The 24227-nt window shown below is 47.3% G+C and overlaps 1 pseudogene; it reads right to left on the bottom strand.

Annotated features, from left to right (window-relative positions):
• LOC133548661 (glutamate receptor ionotropic, NMDA 1-like) overlaps window positions 1–24227 on the bottom strand; it is a 53830-nt pseudogene that overhangs the window by 7421 nt on the left and 22182 nt on the right.

The raw sequence follows: 24227 nt of genomic DNA, 5'->3' as shown, positions 1-24227 counted from the left end.
CCACAAGAGGATGCGGCGTTAGGCTGAGGGCCAAGGATGGCATTATGATGAGGGTGAAGGATGGCATTATGATGATGGTGAAGTAGATGTCCACCGAGCTCTGCTTCACCGTCGCGTAGATGAACTTGTCCGACAGGTTACGCAGCTGTCGGCATGGCGACCACAAGAGGATGCGGCGTTAGGGTGACGGCCAAGGATGGCACTATGATGAGGGTGAAGGATGGCATTATGATGATGGTGAAGTAGATGTCCACCAAGCTCTGCTTCACCGTCGCGTGGATGAACTTGTCCGACGGGTTACGCAGCTGTCGGCATGGCGACCACAAGAGGATGCGGCGTTAGGGTGACAGCCAAGGATGGCACTATGATGAGGGTGAAGGATGGCATTATGATGATGGTGAAGTAGATGTCCACCGAGCTCTGCTTCACCGTCGCGTAGATGAACTTGTCCGACGGGTTACGCAGCTGTCGGCATGGCGACCACAAGAGGATGCGGCGTTAGGGGGACGGCCAAGGATGGCACTATGATGAGGGTGAAGGATGGCATTATGATGATGGTGAAGTAGATGTCCACCGAGCTCTGCTTCACCGTCGCGTAGATGAACTTGTCCGACGGGTTACGCAGCTGTCGGCATGGCGACCACAAGAGGATCCGGCGTTAGGGTGACAGCCAAGGATGGCACTATGATGAGGGTGAAGGATGGCATTATGATGATGGTGAAGTAGATGTCCACCGAGCTCTGCTTCACCGTCGCGTAGATGAACTTGTCCGACGGGTTACGCAGCTGTCGGCATGGCGACCACAAGAGGATCCGGCGTTAGGGTGACAGCCAAGGATGGCACTATGATGAGGGTGAAGGATGGCATTATGATGATGGTGAAGTAGATGTCCACCGAGCTCTGCTTCACCGTCGCGTAGATGAACTTGTCCGACGGGTTACGCAGCTGTCGGCATGGCGACCACAAGAGGATCCGGCGTTAGGGTGACAGCCAAGGATGGCACTATGATGAGGGTGAAGGATGGCATTATGATGATGGTGAAGTAGATGTCCACCGAGCTCTGCTTCACCGTCGCGTAGATGAACTTGTCCGACGGGTTACGCAGCTGTCGGCATGGCGACCACAAGAGGATGCGGCGTTAGGGGGACGGCCAAGGATGGCACTATGATGAGGGTGAAGGATGGCATTATGATGATGGTGAAGTAGATGTCCACCGAGCTCTGCTTCACCGTCGCGTAGATGAACTTGTCCGACGGGTTACGCAGCTGTCGGCATGGCGACCACAAGAGGATGCGGCGTTAGGGGGAGGGCCAAGGATGGCACTATGATGAGGGTGAAGGATGGCATTATGATGATGGTGAAGTAGATGTCCACCGAGCTCTGCTTCACCGTCGCGTAGATGAACTTGTCCGACGGGTTACGCAGCTGTCGGCATGGCGACCACAAGAGGATGCGGCGTTAGAGTGACGGCCAAGGATGGCACTATGATGAGGGTGAAGGATGGCATTATGTTGATGGTGAAGTAGATGTCCACCGAGCTCTGCTTTACCGTCGCGTAGATGAACTTGTCCGACGGGTTACGCAGCTGTCGGCATGGCGACCACAAGAGGATGCGGCGTTAGGCTGAGGGCCAAGGATGGCATTATGATGAGGGTGAAGGATGGCATTATGATGATGGTGAAGTAGATGTCCACCGAGCTCTGCTTCACCGTCGCGTAGATGAACTTGTCCGACGGGTTACGCAGCTGTCGGCATGGCGACCACAAGAGGATGCGGCGTTAGAGTGACGGCCAAGGATGGCACTATGATGAGGGTGAAGGATGGCATTATGTTGATGGTGAAGTAGATGTCCACCGAGCTCTGCTTCACCGTCGCGTAGATGAACTTGTCCGACGGGTTACGCAGCTGTCGGCATGGCGACCACAAGAGGATGCGGCGTTAGGTGAGGGGAAGAGATGGAAGTAGATGTCGAGCTCTGCTTCGAGGTAGAGGACTGCGACGTTAAGCTGTCGATGGCCCAAGAGATGCGGCGTTAGGGGGCCAAGGATGGCGCTATGATGAGGGTGAGGATGCATTGATGATGGTGAAGGTAGGTCAGATGAACTTGTCTGACGGGTTACGCAGCTGTCGGCATGGCGACCACAAGAGGATGCGGCGTTAGGGTGACAGCCAAGGATGGCACTATGATGAGGGTGAAGGATGGCATTATGATGATGGTGAAGTAGATGTCCACCGAGCTCTGCTTCACCGTCGCGTAGATGAACTTGTCCGACGGGTTACGCAGCTGTCGGCATGGCGACCACAAGAGGATGCGGCGTTAGGGTGACAGCCAAGGATGGCACTATGATGAGGGTGAAGGATGGCATTATGATGATGGTGAAGTAGATGTCCACCGAGCTCTGCTTCACCGTCGCGTAGATGAACTTGTCCGACGGGTTACGCAGCTGTCGGCATGGCGACCACAAGAGGATGCGGCGTTAGGGTGACAGCCAAGGATGGCATTATGATGAGGGTGAAGGATGGCATTATGATGATGGTGAAGTAGATGTCCACCGAGCTCTGCTTCACCGTCGCGTAGATGAACTTGTCCGACGGGTTACGCAGCTGTCGGCATGGCGACCACAAGAGGATGCGGCGTTAGGGTGACAGCCAAGGATGGCATTATGATGAGGGTGAAGGATGGCATTATGATGATGGTGAAGTAGATGTCCACCGAGCTCTGCTTCACCGTCGCGTAGATGAACTTGTCTGACGGGTTACGCAGCTGTCGGCATGGCGACCACAAGAGGATGCGGCGTTAGGGTGACGGCCAAGGATGGCACTATGATGAGGGTGAAGGATGGCATTATGATGATGGTGAAGTAGATGTCCACCGAGCTCTGCTTCACCGTCGCGTAGATGAACTTGTCCGACGGGTTACGCAGCTGTCGGCATGGCGACCACAAGAGGATGCGGCGTTAGGGTGACAGCCAAGGATGGCACTATGATGAGGGTGAAGGATGGCATTATGATGATGGTGAAGTAGATGTCCACCGAGCTCTGCTTCACCGTCGCGTAGATGAACTTGTCCGACGGGTTACGCAGCTGTCGGCATGGCGACCACAAGAGGATGCGGCGTTAGGGTGACAGCCAAGGATGGCATTATGATGAGGGTGAAGGATGGCATTATGATGATGGTGAAGTAGATGTCCACCGAGCTCTGCTTCACCGTCGCGTAGATGAACTTGTCCGACGGGTTACGCAGCTGTCGGCATGGCGACCACAAGAGGATGCGGCGTTAGGGCGACGGCCAAGGATGGCGCTATGATGAGGGTGAAGGATGGCATTATGATGATGGTGAAGTAGATGTCCACCGAGCTCTGCTTCACCGTCGCGTAGATGAACTTGTCCGACGGGTTACGCAGCTGTCGGCATGGCGACCACAAGAGGATGCGGCGTTAGGGTGACGGCCAAGGATGGCACTATGATGAGGGTGAAGGATGGCATTATGATGATGGTGAAGTAGATGTCCACCGAGCTCTGCTTCACCGTCGCGTAGATGAACTTGTCCGACGGGTTACGCAGCTGTCGGCATGGCGACCACAAGAGGATGCGGCGTTAGGGGGACGGCCAAGGATGGCGCTATGATGAGGGTGAAGGATGGCATTATGATGATGGTGAAGTAGATGTCCACCGAGCTCTGCTTCACCGTCGCGTAGATGAACTTGTCTGACGGGTTACGCAGCTGTCGGCATGGCGACCACAAGAGGATGCGGCGTTAGGGTGACAGCCAAGGATGGCACTATGATGAGGGTGAAGGATGGCATTATGATGATGGTGAAGTAGATGTCCACCGAGCTCTGCTTCACCGTCGCGTAGATGAACTTGTCCGACGGGTTACGCAGCTGTCGGCATGGCGACCACAAGAGGATGCGGCGTTAGGGTGACAGCCAAGGATGGCACTATGATGAGGGTGAAGGATGGCATTATGATGATGGTGAAGTAGATGTCCACCGAGCTCTGCTTCACCGTCGCGTAGATGAACTTGTCCGACGGGTTACGCAGCTGTCGGCATGGCGACCACAAGAGGATGCGGCGTTAGGGTGACAGCCAAGGATGGCATTATGATGAGGGTGAAGGATGGCATTATGATGATGGTGAAGTAGATGTCCACCGAGCTCTGCTTCACCGTCGCGTAGATGAACTTGTCCGACGGGTTACGCAGCTGTCGGCATGGCGACCACAAGAGGATGCGGCGTTAGGGTGACAGCCAAGGATGGCATTATGATGAGGGTGAAGGATGGCATTATGATGATGGTGAAGTAGATGTCCACCGAGCTCTGCTTCACCGTCGCGTAGATGAACTTGTCTGACGGGTTACGCAGCTGTCGGCATGGCGACCACAAGAGGATGCGGCGTTAGGGTGACGGCCAAGGATGGCACTATGATGAGGGTGAAGGATGGCATTATGATGATGGTGAAGTAGATGTCCACCGAGCTCTGCTTCACCGTCGCGTAGATGAACTTGTCCGACGGGTTACGCAGCTGTCGGCATGGCGACCACAAGAGGATGCGGCGTTAGGGTGACGGCCAAGGATGGCATTATGATGAGGGTGAAGGATGGCATTATGATGATGGTGAAGTAGATGTCCACCGAGCTCTGCTTCACCGTCGCGTAGATGAACTTGTCCGACGGGTTACGCAGCTGTCGGCATGGCGACCACAAGAGGATGCGGCGTTAGGGTGACAGCCAAGGATGGCATTATGATGAGGGTGAAGGATGGCATTATGATGATGGTGAAGTAGATGTCCACCGAGCTCTGCTTCACCGTCGCGTAGATGAACTTGTCCGACGGGTTACGCAGCTGTCGGCATGGCGACCACAAGAGGATGCGGCGTTAGGGCGACGGCCAAGGATGGCGCTATGATGAGGGTGAAGGATGGCATTATGATGATGGTGAAGTAGATGTCCACCGAGCTCTGCTTCACCGTCGCGTAGATGAACTTGTCCGACGGGTTACGCAGCTGTCGGCATGGCGACCACAAGAGGATGCGGCGTTAGGGCGACGGCCAAGGATGGCGCTATGATGAGGGTGAAGGATGGCATTATGATGATGGTGAAGTAGATGTCCACCGAGCTCTGCTTCACCGTCGCGTAGATGAACTTGTCCGACGGGTTACGCAGCTGTCGGCATGGCGACCACAAGAGGATGCGGCGTTAGGGTGACGGCCAAGGATGGCATTATGATGAGGGTGAAGGATGGCATTATGATGATGGTGAAGTAGATGTCCACCGAGCTCTGCTTCACCGTCGCGTAGATGAACTTGTCCGACGGGTTACGCAGCTGTCGGCATGGCGACCACAAGAGGATGCGGCATTAGGGTGACGGCCAAGGATGGCACTATGATGAGGGTGAAGGATGGCATTATGATGATGGTGAAGGATGGCATTATGATGATGGTGAAGTAGATGTCCACCGAGCTATGCTTCACCGTCGCGTAGATGAACTTGTCCGACGGGTTACGCAGCTGTCGGCATGGCGACCACAAGAGGATGCGGCGTTAGGGCGACGGCCAAGGATGGCGCTATGATGAGGGTGAAGGATGGCATTATGATGATGGTGAAGTAGATGTCCACCGAGCTCTGCTTCACCGTCGCGTAGATGAACTTGTCCGACGGGTTACGCAGCTGTCGGCATGGCGACCACAAGAGGATGCGGCGTTAGGGTGACGGCCAAGGATGGCACTATGATGAGGGTGAAGGATGGCATTATGATGATGGTGAAGTAGATGTCCACCGAGCTCTGCTTCACCGTCGCGTAGATGAACTTGTCCGACGGGTTACGCAGCTGTCGGCATGGCGACCACAAGAGGATGCGGCGTTAGGGTGACGGCCAAGGATGGCATTATGATGAGGGTGAAGGATGGCATTATGATGATGGTGAAGTAGATGTCCACCGAGCTCTGCTTCACCGTCGCGTAGATGAACTTGTCCGACGGGTTACGCAGCTGTCGGCATGGCGACCACAAGAGGATGCGGCGTTAGGGTGACAGCCAAGGATGGCACTATGATGAGGGTGAAGGATGGCATTATGATGATGGTGAAGTAGATGTCCACCGAGCTCTGCTTCACCGTCGCGTAGATGAACTTGTCCGACGGGTTACGCAGCTGTCGGCATGGCGACCACAAGAGGATGCGGCGTTAGGGGGACGGCCAAGGATGGCGCTATGATGAGGGTGAAGGATGGCATTATGATGATGGTGAAGTAGATGTCCACCGAGCTCTGCTTCACCGTCGCGTAGATGAACTTGTCCGACGGGTTACGCAGCTGTCGTCATGGTGACCAGAGGACGATTCAAAGTTATGACAACTGCAAAGGATGGCACTATGATGAGGGTGAAGGATGGCATTATGATGATGGTGAAGTAGATGTCCACCGAGCTCTGCTTCACCGTCGCGTAGATGAACTTGTCCGACGGGTTACGCAGCTGTCGGCATGGCGACCAGAGGACGATTCAAAGTTATGACAACTGCAAAGGATGGCACTATGATGAGGGTGAAGGATGGCATTATGATGATGGTGAAGTAGATGTCCACCGAGCTCTGCTTCACCGTCGCGTAGATGAACTTGTCCGACGGGTTACGCAGCTGTCGGCATGGCGACCACAAGAGGATGCGGCGTTAGGGGGACGGCAAAGGATGGCACTATGATGAGGGTGAAGGATGGCATTATGATGATGGTGAAGTAGATGTCCACCGAGCTCTGCTTCACCGTCGCGTAGATGAACTTGTCCGACGGGTTACGCAGCTGTCGGCATGGCGACCACAAGAGGATCCGGCGTTAGGGTGACAGCCAAGGATGGCACTATGATGAGGGTGAAGGATGGCATTATGATGATGGTGAAGTAGATGTCCACCGAGCTCTGCTTCACCGTCGCGTAGATGAACTTGTCCGACGGGTTACGCAGCTGTCGGCATGGCGACCACAAGAGGATGCGGCGTTAGGGGGACGGCCAAGGATGGCACTATGATGAGGGTGAAGGATGGCATTATGATGATGGTGAAGTAGATGTCCACCGAGCTCTGCTTCACCGTCGCGTAGATGAACTTGTCCGACGGGTTACGCAGCTGTCGGCATGGCGACCACAAGAGGATGCGGCGTTAGGGGGAGGGCCAAGGATGGCACTATGATGAGGGTGAAGGATGGCATTATGATGATGGTGAAGTAGATGTCCACCGAGCTCTGCTTCACCGTCGCGTAGATGAACTTGTCCGACGGGTTACGCAGCTGTCGGCATGGCGACCACAAGAGGATGCGGCGTTAGAGTGACGGCCAAGGATGGCACTATGATGAGGGTGAAGGATGGCATTATGTTGATGGTGAAGTAGATGTCCACCGAGCTCTGCTTCACCGTCGCGTAGATGAACTTGTCCGACGGGTTACGCAGCTGTCGGCATGGCGACCACAAGAGGATGCGGCGTTAGGCTGAGGGCCAAGGATGGCATTATGATGAGGGTGAAGGATGGCATTATGATGATGGTGAAGTAGATGTCCACCGAGCTCTGCTTCACCGTCGCGTAGATGAACTTGTCCGACGGGTTACGCAGCTGTCGGCATGGCGACCACAAGAGGATGCGGCGTTAGAGTGACGGCCAAGGATGGCACTATGATGAGGGTGAAGGATGGCATTATGTTGATGGTGAAGTAGATGTCCACCGAGCTCTGCTTCACCGTCGCGTAGATGAACTTGTCCGACGGGTTACGCAGCTGTCGGCATGGCGACCACAAGAGGATGCGGCGTTAGGGTGACGGCCAAGGATGGCACTATGATGAGGGTGAAGGATGGCATTATGATGATGGTGAAGTAGATGTCCACCGAGCTCTGCTTCACCATCGCGTAGATGAACTTGTCCGACGGGTTACGCAGCTGTCGGCATGGCGACCACAAGAGGATGCGGCGTTAGGCTGAGGGCCAAGGATGGCATTATGATGAGGGTGAAGGATGGCATTATGATGATGGTGAAGTAGATGTCCACCGAGCTCTGCTTCACCGTCGCATAGATGAACTTGTCCGACGGGTTACGCAGCTGTCGGCATGGCGACCACAAGAGGATGCGGCGTTAGGGTGACGGCCAAGGATGGCATTATGATGAGGGTGAAGGATGGCATTATGATGATGGTGAAGTAGATGTCCACCGAGCTCTGCTTCACCGTCGCGTAGATGAACTTGTCCGACGGGTTACGCAGCTGTCGGCATGGCGACCACAAGAGGATGCGGCGTTAGGGTGACGGCCAAGGATGGCATTATGATGAGGGTGAAGGATGGCATTATGATGATGGTGAAGTAGATGTCCACCGAGCTCTGCTTCACCGTCGCGTAGATGAACTTGTCCGACGGGTTACGCAGCTGTCGGCATGGCGACCACAAGAGGATGCGGCGTTAGGGTGACGGCCAAGGATGGCACTATGATGAGGGTGAAGGATGGCATTATGATGATGGTGAAGTAGATGTCCACCGAGCTCTGCTTCACCATCGCGTAGATGAACTTGTCCGACGGGTTACGCAGCTGTCGGCATGGCGACCACAAGAGGATGCGGCGTTAGGGTGACAGCCAAGGATGGCACTATGATGAGGGTGAAGGATGGCATTATGATGATGGTAAAGTAGATGTCCACCGAGCTCTGCTTCACCGTCGCGTAGATGAACTTGTCCGACGGGTTACGCAGCTGTCGGCATGGCAACCACAAGAGGATGCGGCGTTAGGGTGACGGCCAAGGATGGCACTATGATGAGGGTGAAGGATGGCATTATGATGATGGTGAAGTAGATGTCCACCGAGCTCTGCTTCACCGTCGCGTAGATGAACTTGTCCGACGGGTTACGCAGCTGTCGGCATGGCGACCAGAGGACGATTCAAAGTTATGACAACTGCAAAGGATGGCACTATGATGATGGTGAAGGATGGCATTATGATGATGGTGAAGTAGATGTCCACCGAGCTCTGCTTCACCGTCGCGTAGATGAACTTGTCCGACGGGTTACGCAGCTGTCGGCATGGCGACCAGAGGACGATTCAAAGTTATGACAACTGCAAAGGATGGCACTATGATGATGGTGAAGGATGGCATTATGATGATGGTGAAGTAGATGTCCACCGAGCTCTGCTTCACCATCGCGTAGATGAACTTGTCCGACGGGTTACGCAGATGTCGGCATGGCGACCAGAGGACGATTCAAAGTTATGACAACTGCAAAGGATGGCACTATGATGATGGTGAAGGATGGCATCATGATGAATGATGAGGGTGAAGGATGGCATTATGTTGAGGGTGAAGGGTGGCATTATGATGAGGGTAAAGGGTGGTATTAAGATGAGGGTGAAGGATGGAATTATGATGAGGGTGAGGGATGGCATTATGATGAGGGTGAAGGGTGGCATTATGAAGAGGGTAAAGAGTGGCATTATGATGAGGGTGAGAGATGGCATTATGATGAGGGTGAGAGATGGCATTATGATGAGGGTGAGCGATGGCATTATTTTGAGAGTGAAGGGTGGCATTATGATGAGGGTGAAGGATGGCATTATGATGAGGGTGAGAGATGGCATTATGTTGAGAGTGAAGGGTGGCATTATAATGAGGGTGATGGATGGCATTACTATGAGGGTGAAGGATGGCATTATGATGAGGGTGAGAGATGGCATTATGATGAGGGTGAAGGATGGCATTATGATGAGGCTGAGAGATGGCATTATGATGAGGGTGAAGGGTGGCATTAGGATGAAGGTGATGGATGGCATTATGATGAGGGTGAAGGGTGGCATTAGGATGAAGGTGATGGATGGCATTATGATGAGGGTGAGAGATGGCATTATAATGAGGGTGATGGATGGCATTATGATGATGGTGAAGGGTGGCATTATGATGATGGTGAAGGGTGGCATTAGGATGAGGGTGAAGGGTGGCATTATGATGAGGGTGAGAGATGGCATTATGATGAGGGTGAAGGGTGGCATTAGGATGAGGGTGAAGGGTGGCATTATGATGAGGGTGAAGGATGGCATTATGATGAGGGTGAAGGGTGGCATTATGATGAGGGTGAAGGATGGCATTATGATGAGGGTGAAGGGTGGCATTATGATGATGGTGAAGGGTGGCATTATGATGAGGGTGAAGGGTGGCATTATGATGAGGGTGAAGGGTGGCATTATGATGAGGGTGAAGGATGGCATTCTGATGATGGTGAAGGGTGGCATTATGATGATGGTGAAGGGTGGCATTATGATGAGGGTGAAGGGTGGCATTATGATGATGGTGAAGGATGGCATTATGATGAGGGTGAAGGTTGGCATTATGATGAGGGTGATGGATGGCATTATGATGATGGTGAAGGGTGGCATTATGATGATGGTGAAGGGTGGCATTATGATGAGGGTGAAGGATGGCATTATGATGATGATGATGGATGGCATTATGATGATGGTGAAGGGTGGCATTATGATGATGGTGAAGGATGGCATTATGATGATGGTGAAGGGTGGCATTATGATGATGATGAAGGGTGGCATTGTGATGATGGTGAAGGGTGGCATTATGATGATGGTGAAGGGTGGCATTATGATGATGGTGAAGGTTGGCATTATGATGATGGTGAAGGATGGCATTATGATGATGGTGAAGGGTGGCATTATGATGATGGTGAAGGATGGCATTATGATGATGGTGAAGGGTGGCATTATGATGATGGTGAAGGATGGCATTATGACGGCGTGAGGCTCTACCCTGGGGTCGTTGATGCCAGTGATGCGCTCCTCAGGCCGGTCCAGCACTAGGAAGGCCGCCAGGTTGGCGGTGTACGAGGCCACGATGATCATGGCGAAACCTGCCCACACCATTCCAGAATCCTCGCCGAAAAACTCCGTGGGGCTCCTGCCAGGACGGAGGCCAGGCGGCGTTAGTCCGGGCACCAGCACGCCTCTATCCGCAGGTGATGGCACTCACCTTCTCCTATACCGGAGTTGAGCAGTACTCCCCACGAAAACCACATGGCTGAGGATAAGGTGAGGGCGTCTTCTTCCTCCTCTTCACTGTTGACTTTAAACCTTCCAAATGGGCTGCACACGCATGTTAGCGTGTTAGCATGTTAGAGAACATGTCATATACCACACATGTTAGCATGTTAGAGAACATGTCATATACCACGCATGTTAGCGTGTTAGAGAGCATGTCATATACCACGCATGTTAGCGTGTTAGAGAACATGTCATATACCACGCATGTTAGCATGTTAGCGTGTTAGCATGTTAGAGAACATGTCATATACCACGCATGTTAGAGAGCATGTCATATACCACACATGTTAGCGTGTTAGAGAACATGTCATATACCACACATGTTAGCGTGTTAGAGAGCATGTCATATACCACGCATGTTAGCGTGTTAGAGAGCATGTCATATACCACACATGTTAGCGTGTTAGAGAACATGTCATATACCACGCATGTTAGCATGTTAGCGTGTTAGCATGTTAGAGAACATGTCATATACCACGCATGTTAGAGAGCATGTCATATACCACACATGTTAGCGTGTTAGAGAACATGTCATATACTACGCATGTTAGCGTGTTAGCATGTTAGAGAACATGTCATATACCACGCATGTTAGCATGTTAGAGAGCATGTCATATACCACGCATGTTAGCATGTTAGAGAGCATGTCATATACCACGCATGTTAGCATGTTAGAGAGCATGTCATATACCACGCATGTTAGCGTGTTAGCGTGTTAGCATGTTAGAGAACATGTCATATACCACGCATGTTAGCATGTTAGAGAGCATGTCATATACCACACATGTTAGCGTGTTAGAGAACATGTCATATACCACGCATGTTAACGTGTTAGAGAACATGTCATATACCACGCATGTTAGCGTGTTAGAGAACATGTCATATACCACACATGTTAGCATGTTAGAGAACATGTCATATACCACGCATGTTAGCGTGTTAGAGAACATGTCATATACCACGCATGTTAGCGTGTTAGAGAACATGTCATATACCACGCATGTTAGCGTGTTAGAGAACATGTCATATACCACGCATGTTAGCGTGTTAGAGAACATGTCATATACCACGCATGTTAGCGTGTTAGAGAACATGTCATATACCACGCATGTTAGCGTGTTAGAGAACATGTCATATACCACGCATGTTAGCGTGTTAGAGAACATGTCATATACCACGCATGTAGCGTGTTAGAGAACATGTCATATACCACGCATGTTAGCGTGTTAGAGAACATGTCATATACCACGCATGTTAGCATGTTACAGAACATGTCATATACCACACATGTTAGCGTGTTAGAGAACATGTCATATACCACACATGTTAGCGTGTTAGAGAACATGTCATATACCACACATGTTAACGTGTTAGAGAACATGTCATATACCACACATGTTAGCGTGTTAGAGAACATGTCATATACCACACATGTTAGCGTGTTAGAGAACATGTCATATACCACACATGTTAGCGTGTTAGAGAACATGTCATATACCACGCATGTTAGCATGTTAGCGTGTTAGCATGTTAGAGAACATGTCATATACCACGCATGTTAGAGAGCATGTCATATACCACACATGTTAGCGTGTTAGAGAACATGTCATATACTACGCATGTTAGCGTGTTAGCATGTTAGAGAACATGTCATATACCACGCATGTTAGCATGTTAGAGAGCATGTCATATACCACGCATGTTAGCATGTTAGAGAGCATGTCATATACCACGCATGTTAGCATGTTAGAGAGCATGTCATATACCACGCATGTTAGCGTGTTAGCGTGTTAGCATGTTAGAGAACATGTCATATACCACGCATGTTAGCATGTTAGAGAGCATGTCATATACCACACATGTTAGCGTGTTAGAGAACATGTCATATACCACGCATGTTAACGTGTTAGAGAACATGTCATATACCACGCATGTTAGCGTGTTAGAGAACATGTCATATACCACACATGTTAGCATGTTAGAGAACATGTCATATACCACGCATGTTAGCGTGTTAGAGAACATGTCATATACCACGCATGTTAGCGTGTTAGAGAACATGTCATATACCACGCATGTTAGCGTGTTAGAGAACATGTCATATACCACGCATGTTAGCGTGTTAGAGAACATGTCATATACCACGCATGTTAGCGTGTTAGAGAACATGTCATATACCACGCATGTTAGCGTGTTAGAGAACATGTCATATACCACGCATGTTAGCGTGTTAGAGAACATGTCATATACCACGCATGTTAGCGTGTTAGAGAACATGTCATATACCACGCATGTTAGCGTGTTAGAGAACATGTCATATACCACGCATGTTAGCATGTTACAGAACATGTCATATACCACACATGTTAGCGTGTTAGAGAACATGTCATATACCACACATGTTAGCGTGTTAGAGAACATGTCATATACCACACATGTTAACGTGTTAGAGAACATGTCATATACCACACATGTTAGCGTGTTAGAGAACATGTCATATACCACACATGTTAGCGTGTTAGAGAACATGTCATATACCACACATGTTAGCGTGTTAGAGAGCATGTGACATATAGAATAGGTGTTAGAGTGCAGGTGTCATATAGGACAGGTGTGAGAGGGCGGGTGACATATAAGACAGGTGTTAGAGGGCGGGTGTCATATAAGACAGGTGTTAGAGAGCAGGTGTCATATAGGACAGGTGTTAGAGAGCAGGTGACCTGCTCACCTGAAGCGGTCTAATAGGTAGAGCATCACTGCCACCACGTGGACCGACAGGCCGACTAAGAGCCACAAGGTGCTCTGGAACGGCTGCATGAACGAGTCCAAAGTGCTGCGGGGGATTTCCTGCACACACACACACACACACACACACACACACACACACACACACACACACACACACACACACACACACACACGTGGCGTTAATTTGGCCAAGTCAGGTGAGCCGCTGCACCTGCGCTCACCTTCTTAACGAGGATGGTGAGGCCCTGATACTTGAAGGGTTTGGAGAACTCGATGTACTGAGCGCGCTCGTTGTTGATGGTGAGGGGGGCCACAATCATGTCGGCCAGACCCCCCAGCAGCTCCCCCATCATGCCGTTCCACTCCTTCTTGTTACTGTTGTTCACCTGCGGCGAGGGGGGGCGGAGTCTGGGTCAAAAGAGGCTCCTCCCACACTTTAAACGGGCTGGGGGCGGGGTCATGTGACGCACAGCGTGGAGGACATGATGGAGGAGGAGGTGCATGGGATGCAGAGGTGGTCGTCATGGCAACAAGGACGGTGGATGATTCGGCCCGGCTGGAGGAGAACCGCCCAGGTGCATGCTGGGAGTCCACTTACTCGCTCTTGGGTGCCAAATTTGCCGTCAGCCACCAGGTGAACTTCGTAGGTGAAGTTCATGCTCATGGCCAGCTTGATGAGAAGGTCGATGCAGAAACCATAGCAACACTGAGGAACTATCGGCTGCCCTGCAACAACACACACAGGTATGAGTGGACCGTGGTCACACCTGGCCAGCCGCTCAGTCTCACCTGGGATAGTCCCGTTGGGTCCGGTACAGATGACCTTCTTGATGAGCACGCCATTGACGGAGTACTCCTCCTTGCAGGTGCCGTCACTCTTTGTTGGCTTGACGTACACAAACGGCTCCTGGTGGATGGTCACAATCTACACACACACACACACACACCACACACACACACACACACACACACACATGGTTGCAGCATTGTGACACAATACCATTGTCACAGTTGTGTTGCCTACCTTCAGCTTGGTTGACATCTGGTAACCTACTGGCCTCTCTGTCTCCCCACCTGGCCAGATGATCTTCTTCTGGGGGTTCATCACCACCTGACACACACACACACACACACACACACACACACACACACACACACACACACACACACACACACACACACACAAAACAAAACGACATAAAGATAGTTGGTACATGTTGTCGTGTTTGTGACGTTTCATTTGCAAGAGTGATTTTAGTTAGTATGTACAAACCCCGTTTCCATATGAGTCGGGAATTTGTGTTTGATGTAAATATAAACAGAATACAATGATCCTTTTCAAGCCATATTCAGTTGAATATGCTACAAAGACAACATATTTCATGTTCAAACTCATAAACATTTTTTTTTTTTGAAAATAATCATTAACTTAGAATTTCATGGCTGCAACACGTGCCAAAGTAGTTGGGAAAGGGCATGTTCACCACTGTGTTACATCACCTTTTCTTTTAACAACGTTTGGGAACTGAGGAAACTAATTGTTGAAGCTTTGAAAGTGGAATTCTTTCCCATTCTTGTTTTATGTAGAGCTTCAGTCCTTCAACAGTCCGGGGTCTCCGCTGTCCTATTTTACGCTTCACACATTTTCCATGGGAGACAGGTCTGGACTGCAGGCGGGCCAGGAAAGTACCCGCACTCTTTTACTATGAAGCCATGCTGTTGTAACACGTGCAGAATGTGGCTTGGCATTGTCTTACTGAAATAAGCAGGGGCGTCTATGCTTAGATAGCAGCATATGTTGTTCCAAAACCTGTATGTACCTTTCAGCATTAATGGTGCCTTCACAGATGTGTAAGTTACCCATGCCTTGGGCACTAATACACCCCCATACCATCACACATGCTGGCTTTTACACTTTGCGCCTATAACAGTCTGGATGGTTCTTTTCCCCTTGACACGATGTCGAATATTTCCAAAAACAATTTGAAATGTGGACTCGTCAGACCACAGAACACTTTTCCACTTTGCATCAGTCCATCTTAGATAATCTCGGGCCCAGAGAAGCCGGCGGCGTTTCTGGATGTTGTTGATAAATGGCTTTTGCTTTGTATAGTAGAGCTTTAACTTGCACTTACAACTTGGCAAATAATCATTAACTTTAGAATTTGATGCCAGCAACACGTGACAAAGAAGTTGGGAAAGGTGGCAATAAATACTGATAAAGTTGAGGAATGCTCATCAAACACTTATTTGGAACATCCCACAGGTGTGCAGGCTAATTGGGAACAGGTGGGTGACATGATTGGCTATAAAAACAGCTTCTCAGTCTTTCACAAGAAAGGATGGGGCGAGGTACACCCCTTTGTCCACAACTGCGTGAGCAAATAGTCAAACAGTTTAAGAACAACCTTTCTCAAAGTGACATTGCAAGAAATTTAGGGATTTCAACATCTACGCTCCATAATATCATCAAAAGGTTCAGAGAATCTGGAGAAATCACTCCACGTAAGCGACATGGCCGGAAACCAACATTGAATGACCGTGACCTTCCATCCCTCAGACGGCACTGTATCAAAAACCGACATCAATCTCTAAAGGATATCACCACATGGGCTCAGGAACACTTCATAAAACCACTGTCACTAAATACAGTTGGTCGCTACATCTGTAAGTGCAAGTTAAAGCTCTACTATACAAAGCAAAAGCCATTTATCAACAACATCCAAAAACGCCGCCGGCTTCTCTGGGCGCGAGATCATCTAAGATGGACTGATGCAAAGTGGAAAAGTGTTCTGTGGTCTGACGAGTCCACATTCAAATTGTTTTTGGAAATATTCGACATCGTGTCATCTGGACCAAAGGGGAAGCGAACCATCCAGACTGTTATTGACGCAAAGTGTAAAAGCCAGCATGTGTGATGGTATGGGGGTGCATTAGTGCCCAAGGCATGGGTAACTTACACATCTGTGAAGGCACCATTAATGCTGAAAGGTACATACAGGTTTTGGAGCAACATATGTTGTCATCCAAGCAAAGTTATCATGGACGCCCCTGCTTATTTCAGCAAGACAATGCCAAGTCATGTGTTACTACAGCGTGGTTTCGTAGTAAAAGAGTGCGGGTACTTTCCTGGCCCGCCTGCAGTCCAGACCTGTCTCCCATGGAAAATGTGTGGTGCATTATGAAGCGTAAAATAGGACAGCGGAGACCCCGGACTGTTGAAGGACTGAAGCTCTACATAAAACAAGAATGGGAAAGAATTCCACTTTCAAAGCTTCACAAACGTTTATTTAGTGTGAAAAGAAAAAGTGATGTAACACAGTGGTGACCATGCCCTTTCCCAACTTCTTTGGCACGTGTTGCAGCCATGAAATTCTAAGTTAATTATTATTTGCAAAAAAAATTAAGTTAATGAGTTTGAACATGAAATATGTTGTCTTTGTAGCATATTCAACTGAATATGGCTTGAAAAGGATTTGCAAATCATTCTATTCCGTTTATATTTACATCTAACACCATTTCCCAACTCATATGGAAACGGGGTTCGTATGATTAATAGTTAGCATGTACTATTGTTAGCAGGTGTGATAGTTGGTTAGCAGGTGTGATAGTTAGTTAGCAGGTGTGATAGTTAGTTAGCAGGTGTGATAGTTAGTTAGCAGGGGTGATAGTTGGTTAGCGGGTGTGATAGTTAGTTAGCAGGTGTGATAGTTAGTTAGCAGGTTTAATCGTTTGTTAGCCGGTGTGATAGTTAGTTAGCTGGTGTGATAGTTGGTTAGCAGGTGTGATAGTTAGTTAGCTAGTATGATAGTTGGTTAGCAGGTGTGATAGTTAGTTAGCAGGTGTGATAGTTAGTTAGCTAGTATGATAGTTAGTTAGCAAGTGTGATAGTTAGTTAGCAGGTGTGATAGTTGGTTAGCAGGGGTGATAGTTGGTTAGCGGGTGTGATAGTTAGTTAGCAGGTGTGATAGTTAGTTAGCAGGTTTAATCGTTTGTTAGCCGGTGTGATAGTTAGTTAGCTGGTGTGATAGTTGGTTAGCAGGTGTGATAGTTAGTTAGCAGGTGTGATAGTTTGTTAGCAGGTGTGATAGTTAGTTAGCAGGTGTGATAGTTAGTTAGCTAGTATGATAGTTAGTTAGCAAGTGTGATAGTTAGTTAGCAGGTGTGATAGTTAGTTAGCTGGTGTGATAGTTAGTTAGCAGGTGTGATAGTTAGTTAGCTAGTATGATAGTTAGTTAGCGGGTGTGATAGTTAGTTAGCAGGTGTGATAGTTAAATAGCAGGTGTGATAGTTAGATAGAAGGTGTGATAGTTAGTTAGTGCGTGTGATAGTTAGATAGCAGGTGTGATAGTTAGATAGCAGGTGTGATAGTTAGTTAGCAGGTTTGATCGTTTGTTAGCCGGTGTGATAGTTGGTTAGCAGGTTTGATAGTTAGTTAGCTAGTATGATAGTTGGTTAGCAGGTGTGATAGTTAGTTAGCAGGTGTGATAGTTAGTTAGCTAGTATGATAGTTAGTTAGCAAGTGTGATAGTTAGTTAGCAGGTGTGATAGTTAGTTAGCTGGTGTGATAGTTGGTTAGCAGGTGTGATAGTTAGTTAGCTAGTATGATAGTTAGTTAGCGGGTGTGATAGTTAGTTAGCAGGTGTGATAGTTAAATAGCAGGTGTGATAGTTAGATAGAAGGTGTGATAGTTAGTTAGTGCGTGTGATAGTTAGATAGCAGGTGTGATAGTTAGATAGCAGGTGTGATAGTTAGTTAGCAGGTGTGATAGTTGGTTAGCAGGTTTGATAGTTAGTTAGCTAGTATGATAGTTGGTTAGCAGGTGTGATAGTTAGATAGCAGGTGTGATAGTTGGTTAGCAGGTTTGATAGTTAGTTAGCTAGTATGATAGTTGGTTAGCAGGTGTGATAGTTAGTTAGCAGGTGTGATAGTTAGTTAGCTAGTATGATAGTTAGTTAGCAAGTGTGATAGTTAGTTAGCAGGTGTGATAGTTAGTTAGCTGGTGTGATAGTTGGTTAGCAGGTGTGATAGTTAGTTAGCTAGTATGATAGTTAGTTAGCGGGTGTGATAGTTAGTTAGCAGGTGTGATAGTTAAATAGCAGGTGTGATAGTTAGATAGAAGGTGTGATAGTTAGTTAGTGCGTGTGATAGTTAGATAGCAGGTGTGATAGTTAGATAGCAGGTGTGATATTTAGTTAGCGGGTGTGATAGTTAGATAGCAGGTGTGATAGTTGGTTAGCAGGTGTGATAGTTGGTTAGCAGGTGTGATAGTTAGTTAGCAGGTGTGATAGTTAGTTAGCAGGTGTGATAGTTGGTTAGCGGGTGTGATTGTTAGTTAGCAGGTGTGATAGTTGGTTAGCAGGTGTGATAGTTAGTTAGCAGGTGTGATAGTTAGTTAGCGGGTGTGATAGTTAGTTAGCAGGTGTGATAGTTAGTTAACATGTGTGATAGTTGGTTACGGGTGTGATAGTTAGTTAGCAGGTGTGATAGTTAGTTAGCAGGTGTGATAGTTAGTTAGCAGATGTGATAGTTAGATAGCAGGTGTGATAGTTGGTTAGCGGGTGTGATAGTTAGTTAGCGGGTGTGATAGTTAGTTAGCGGGTGTGATAGTTAGTTAGCGGGTGTGATAGTTGGTTAGTGGGTGTGATAGTTAGTTAGCAGGTGTGATAGTTAGTTAGCGGGTGTGATAGTTAGTTAGCGGGTGTGATAGTTAGTTAGCAGGTGTGATAGTTTGTTAGCGGGTGTGATAGTTAGTTAGCGGGTGTGATAGTTAGTTAGCAGGTGTGATAGTTAGTTAGCGGGTGTGATAGTTAGTTAGCAGGTGTGATAGTTAGTTAGCGGGTGTGATAGTTGGTTAGCAGGTGTGATAGTTAGTTAGCAGGTGTGATAGTTTGTTAGCAGGTGTGATAGTTAGTTAGCGGGTGTGATAGTTAGTTAGCAGGTGTGATAGTTAGTTAGCGGGTGTGATAGTTAGTTAGCAGGTGTGATAGTTAGTTAGCAGGTGTGATATTTAGTTAGCGGGTGTGATAGTTAGTTAGCAGGTGTGATAGTTAGTTAGCAGGTGTGATAGTTAGTTAGCAGGTGTGATATTTAGTTAGCGGGTGTGATAGTTAGTTAGCAGGTGTGATAGTTAGTTGGCAGGTGTGATAGTTAGTTAGCGGGTGTGATAGTTAGTTAGCGGGTGTGATAGTTAGTTAGCAGGTGTGATAGTTAGTTAGCAGGTGTGATAGCTAGTTAGCAGGTGTGATAGTTAGTTAGCAGGTGTGATAGTTAGTTAGCGGGTGTGATAGTTAGTTAGCAGGTGTGATAGTTAGTTAGCAGGTGTGATAGTTAGTTAGCAGGTGTGATAGTTAGTTAGCAGGTGTGATAGTTAGTTAGCAGGTGTGATTACTTGTGATCCGTTGAAGACTCCGACAGGGACGAGGCGTCCAGGTTTCTGCAGGTAGTTGAGGATGCTGTAGGTAGCGAAGCGGCGGTCGCCATCGTCGTTAAACTCGATGCGTCCGGTCAGGCCGTCAGGATACTTTGATGCCATCAGCACTCTGCCAGCAGCCAATCACACGCCAGCAACGTGTTGACCAGGTCAGGTGACTTCCTGGGTCCGAGGCGTGACCTACCTTTTGAAGAGAGGCCCCGTCCTCCAGATGTTGGTGTTTCCAACGCAGCCTCGCGGCGGCTCCGTGATGTTCTCCTTCTCCAGCAGCTCCTGCAGCGACTGTGCCACCACCGCCACCGCGTCCATGATGTGGGCCGACTCGTTCTTACCGTTAATCAGCTGCAGACCTAGCAGGCCTGCATGCACCCGCCCACGCACACACACACACTCTCGTTACACACCATCCTTCATTAACACACCATCCTTCATTAAACACACCATCCTTCATTAAACACACCATCCTTCATTAAACACACCATCCTTCATTAAACACACCATCCTTCATTAAACACACCATCCTTCATTAACACACCATCCTTCATTAAACACACCATCCTTCATTAAACACACCATCCTTCATTAAACACACCATCCTTCATTAAACACACCATCCTTCATTAAACACACCATCCTTCATTAAACACACCATCCTTCATTAAACACACCATCCTTCATTAAACACACCATTCTTCATTAAACACACCATCCTTCATTAAACACACCATCCTTCATTAAACACACCATCCTTCATTAAACACACCATCCTTCATTAAACACACCATCCTTCATTAAACACACCATCCTTCATTAAACACACCATCCTTCATTAACACACCATCCTTCATTAAACACACCATCCTTCATTAAACACACCATCCTTCATTAAACACACCATCCTCATTAAACACACCATCCTTCATTAAACACACCATCCTTCATTAAACACACCACCTTCATTAAACACACCATCCTTCATTAACACACCATCTTTCATTAAACACACCATCCTTCATTAAACACACATCCTTCATTAACACACCATCTTCATAAACACACCATCCTTCATTAAACACACCATCCTTCATTAAACACACCATCCTTCATTAAACACACCATCCTTCATTAAACACACCATCCTTCATTAAACACACCATCCTTCATTAACACACCATCTTCATTAAACACACCATCCTTCATTAAACACACCATCCTTCATTAACACACCATCTTTCATTAAACACACCATCCTTCATTAAACACACCATCCTTCATTAAACACACCATCCTTCATTAAACACACCATCCTTCAGTAAACACACCATCCTTCATTAAACACACCATCCTCATTAACACACCATCCTTCATAAACACACCATCCTTCATTAAACACACCATCCTTCATTAAACACACCATCCTTCATTAAACACACCATCCTTCATTAAACACACCATCCTTCATTAAACACACCATCCTTCATTAAACACACCATCCTTCATTAAACACACCATCCTTCATTAAACACACCATCCTTCATTAAACACACCATCCTTCATTAACACACCATCCTTCATTAAACACACCATCCTTCATTAAACACACCATCCTTCATTAAACACACCATCCTTCATTAAACACACCATCCTTCATTAAACACACCATCCTTCATTAAACACACCATCCTTCATTAAACACACCATCCTTCATTAAACACACCATCCTTCATTAAACACACCATCCTTCATTAAACACACCATCCTTCATTAAACACACCATCCCTTCATTAAACACACCATCCTTCATTAACACACCATCCTTCATTAAACACACCATCCTTCATTAAACACACCATCCTTCATTAAACACACCATCCTTCATTAACACACCATCTTCATTAAACACACCATCCTTCATTAAACACACCATCCTTCATTAAACACACCATCCTTCATTAAACACACCATCCTTCATTAAACACACCATCCTTCATTAAACACACCATCCTTCATTAACACACCATCCTTCATTAAACACACCATCCTTCATTAAACACACCATCCTTCATTAAACACACCATCCTTCATTAACACACCATCCTTCATTAAACACACCATCCTTCATTAAACACACCATCCTTCATTAACACACCATCCTTCATTAACACACCATCCTTCATTAAACACACCATCCTTCATTAAACACACCATCCTTCATTAACACACCATCCTTCGTTAAACACACCATCCTTCATTAAACACACCATCCTTCATTAACACACCATCCTTCATTAACACACCATCCTTCATTAAACACACCATCCTTCATTAACACACCATCCTTCATTAACACACCATCCTTCATTAAACACACCATCCTTCATTAACACACCATCCTTCATTAAACACACCATCCTTCATTAAACACACCATCCTTCATTAACACACCATCTTCATTAAACACACCATCCTTCATTAACACACCATCCTTCATTAAACACACCATCCTTCATTAAACACACCATCCTTCATTAACACACCATCCTTCATTAAACACACCATCCTTCATTAAACACACCATCCTTCATTAAACACACCATCCTTCATTAAACACACCATCCTTCATTAAAGACACCATCCTTCATTAAACACACCATCCTTCATTAAACACACCATCCTTCATTAAACACACCATCCTTCATTAAACACACCATCCTTCATTAAACACACCATCCTTCATTAAACACACCATCCTTCATCAACACCTAACACACCATCCTTCATTAAACACACCATCCTTCATTAAACACACCATCCTTCATTAAACACACCATCCTTCATTAAACACACCATCCTTCATTAAACACACCATCCTTCATTAAACACACCATCCTTCATTAACACACCATCCTTCATTAAACACACCATCCTTCATTAAACACACCATCCTTCATTAAACACACCATCCTTCATTAAACACACCATCCTTCATTAAACACACCATCCTTCATTAAACACACCATCCTTCATTAAACACACCATCCTTCATTAAACACACCATCCTTCATTAAACACACCATCCTTCATTAACACACCATCCTTCATTAAACACACCATCCTTCATTAAACACACCATCCTTCATTAAACACACCATCCTTCATTAAACACACCATCCTTCATTAAACACACCATCCTTCATTAAACACACCATCCTTCATTAAACACACCATCCTTCATTAAACACACCATCCTTCATTAAACACACCATCCTTCATTAAACACACCATCCTTCATTAAACACACCATCCTTCATTAAACACACCATCCTTCATTAAACACACCATCCTTCATTAAACACACCATCCTTCATTAAACACACCATCCTTCATTAAACACACCATCCTTCATTAAACACACCATCCTTCATTAAACACACCATCCTTCATTAAACACACCATCCTTCATTAAACACACCATCCTTCATTAAACACACCATCCTTCATTAAACACACCATCCTTCATTAACACACCATCCTTCATTAAACACACCATCCTTCATTAAACACACCATCCTTCATTAAACACACCATCCTTCATTAAACACACCATCCTTCATTAAACACACCATCCTTCATTAAACACACCATCCTTCATTAAACACACCATCCTTCATTAACACACCATCCTTCATTAAACACACCATCCTTCATTAACACACCATCCTTCATTAAACACACCATCCTTCATTAAACACACCATCCTTCATTAAACACACCATCCTTCATTAACACACCATCCTTCATTAACACACCATCCTTCATTAACACACCATCCTTCATTAAACACACCATCCTTCAGTAAACACACCATCCTTCATTAAACACCATCCTTCATTAAACACCATCCTTCATTAAACACACCATCCTTCATTAAACACACCCATCCTTCATCAAACACACCATCCTTCATCAAACACACCATCCTTCATTAAACAC

This window comes from Nerophis ophidion, linkage group LG01 (assembly GCF_033978795.1).
Source record: "Nerophis ophidion isolate RoL-2023_Sa linkage group LG01, RoL_Noph_v1.0, whole genome shotgun sequence".
NCBI classification, from domain to species: Eukaryota; Metazoa; Chordata; class Actinopteri; order Syngnathiformes; family Syngnathidae; genus Nerophis; species Nerophis ophidion.
This window is presented reverse-complemented; position numbering and strand designations above follow the sequence as displayed.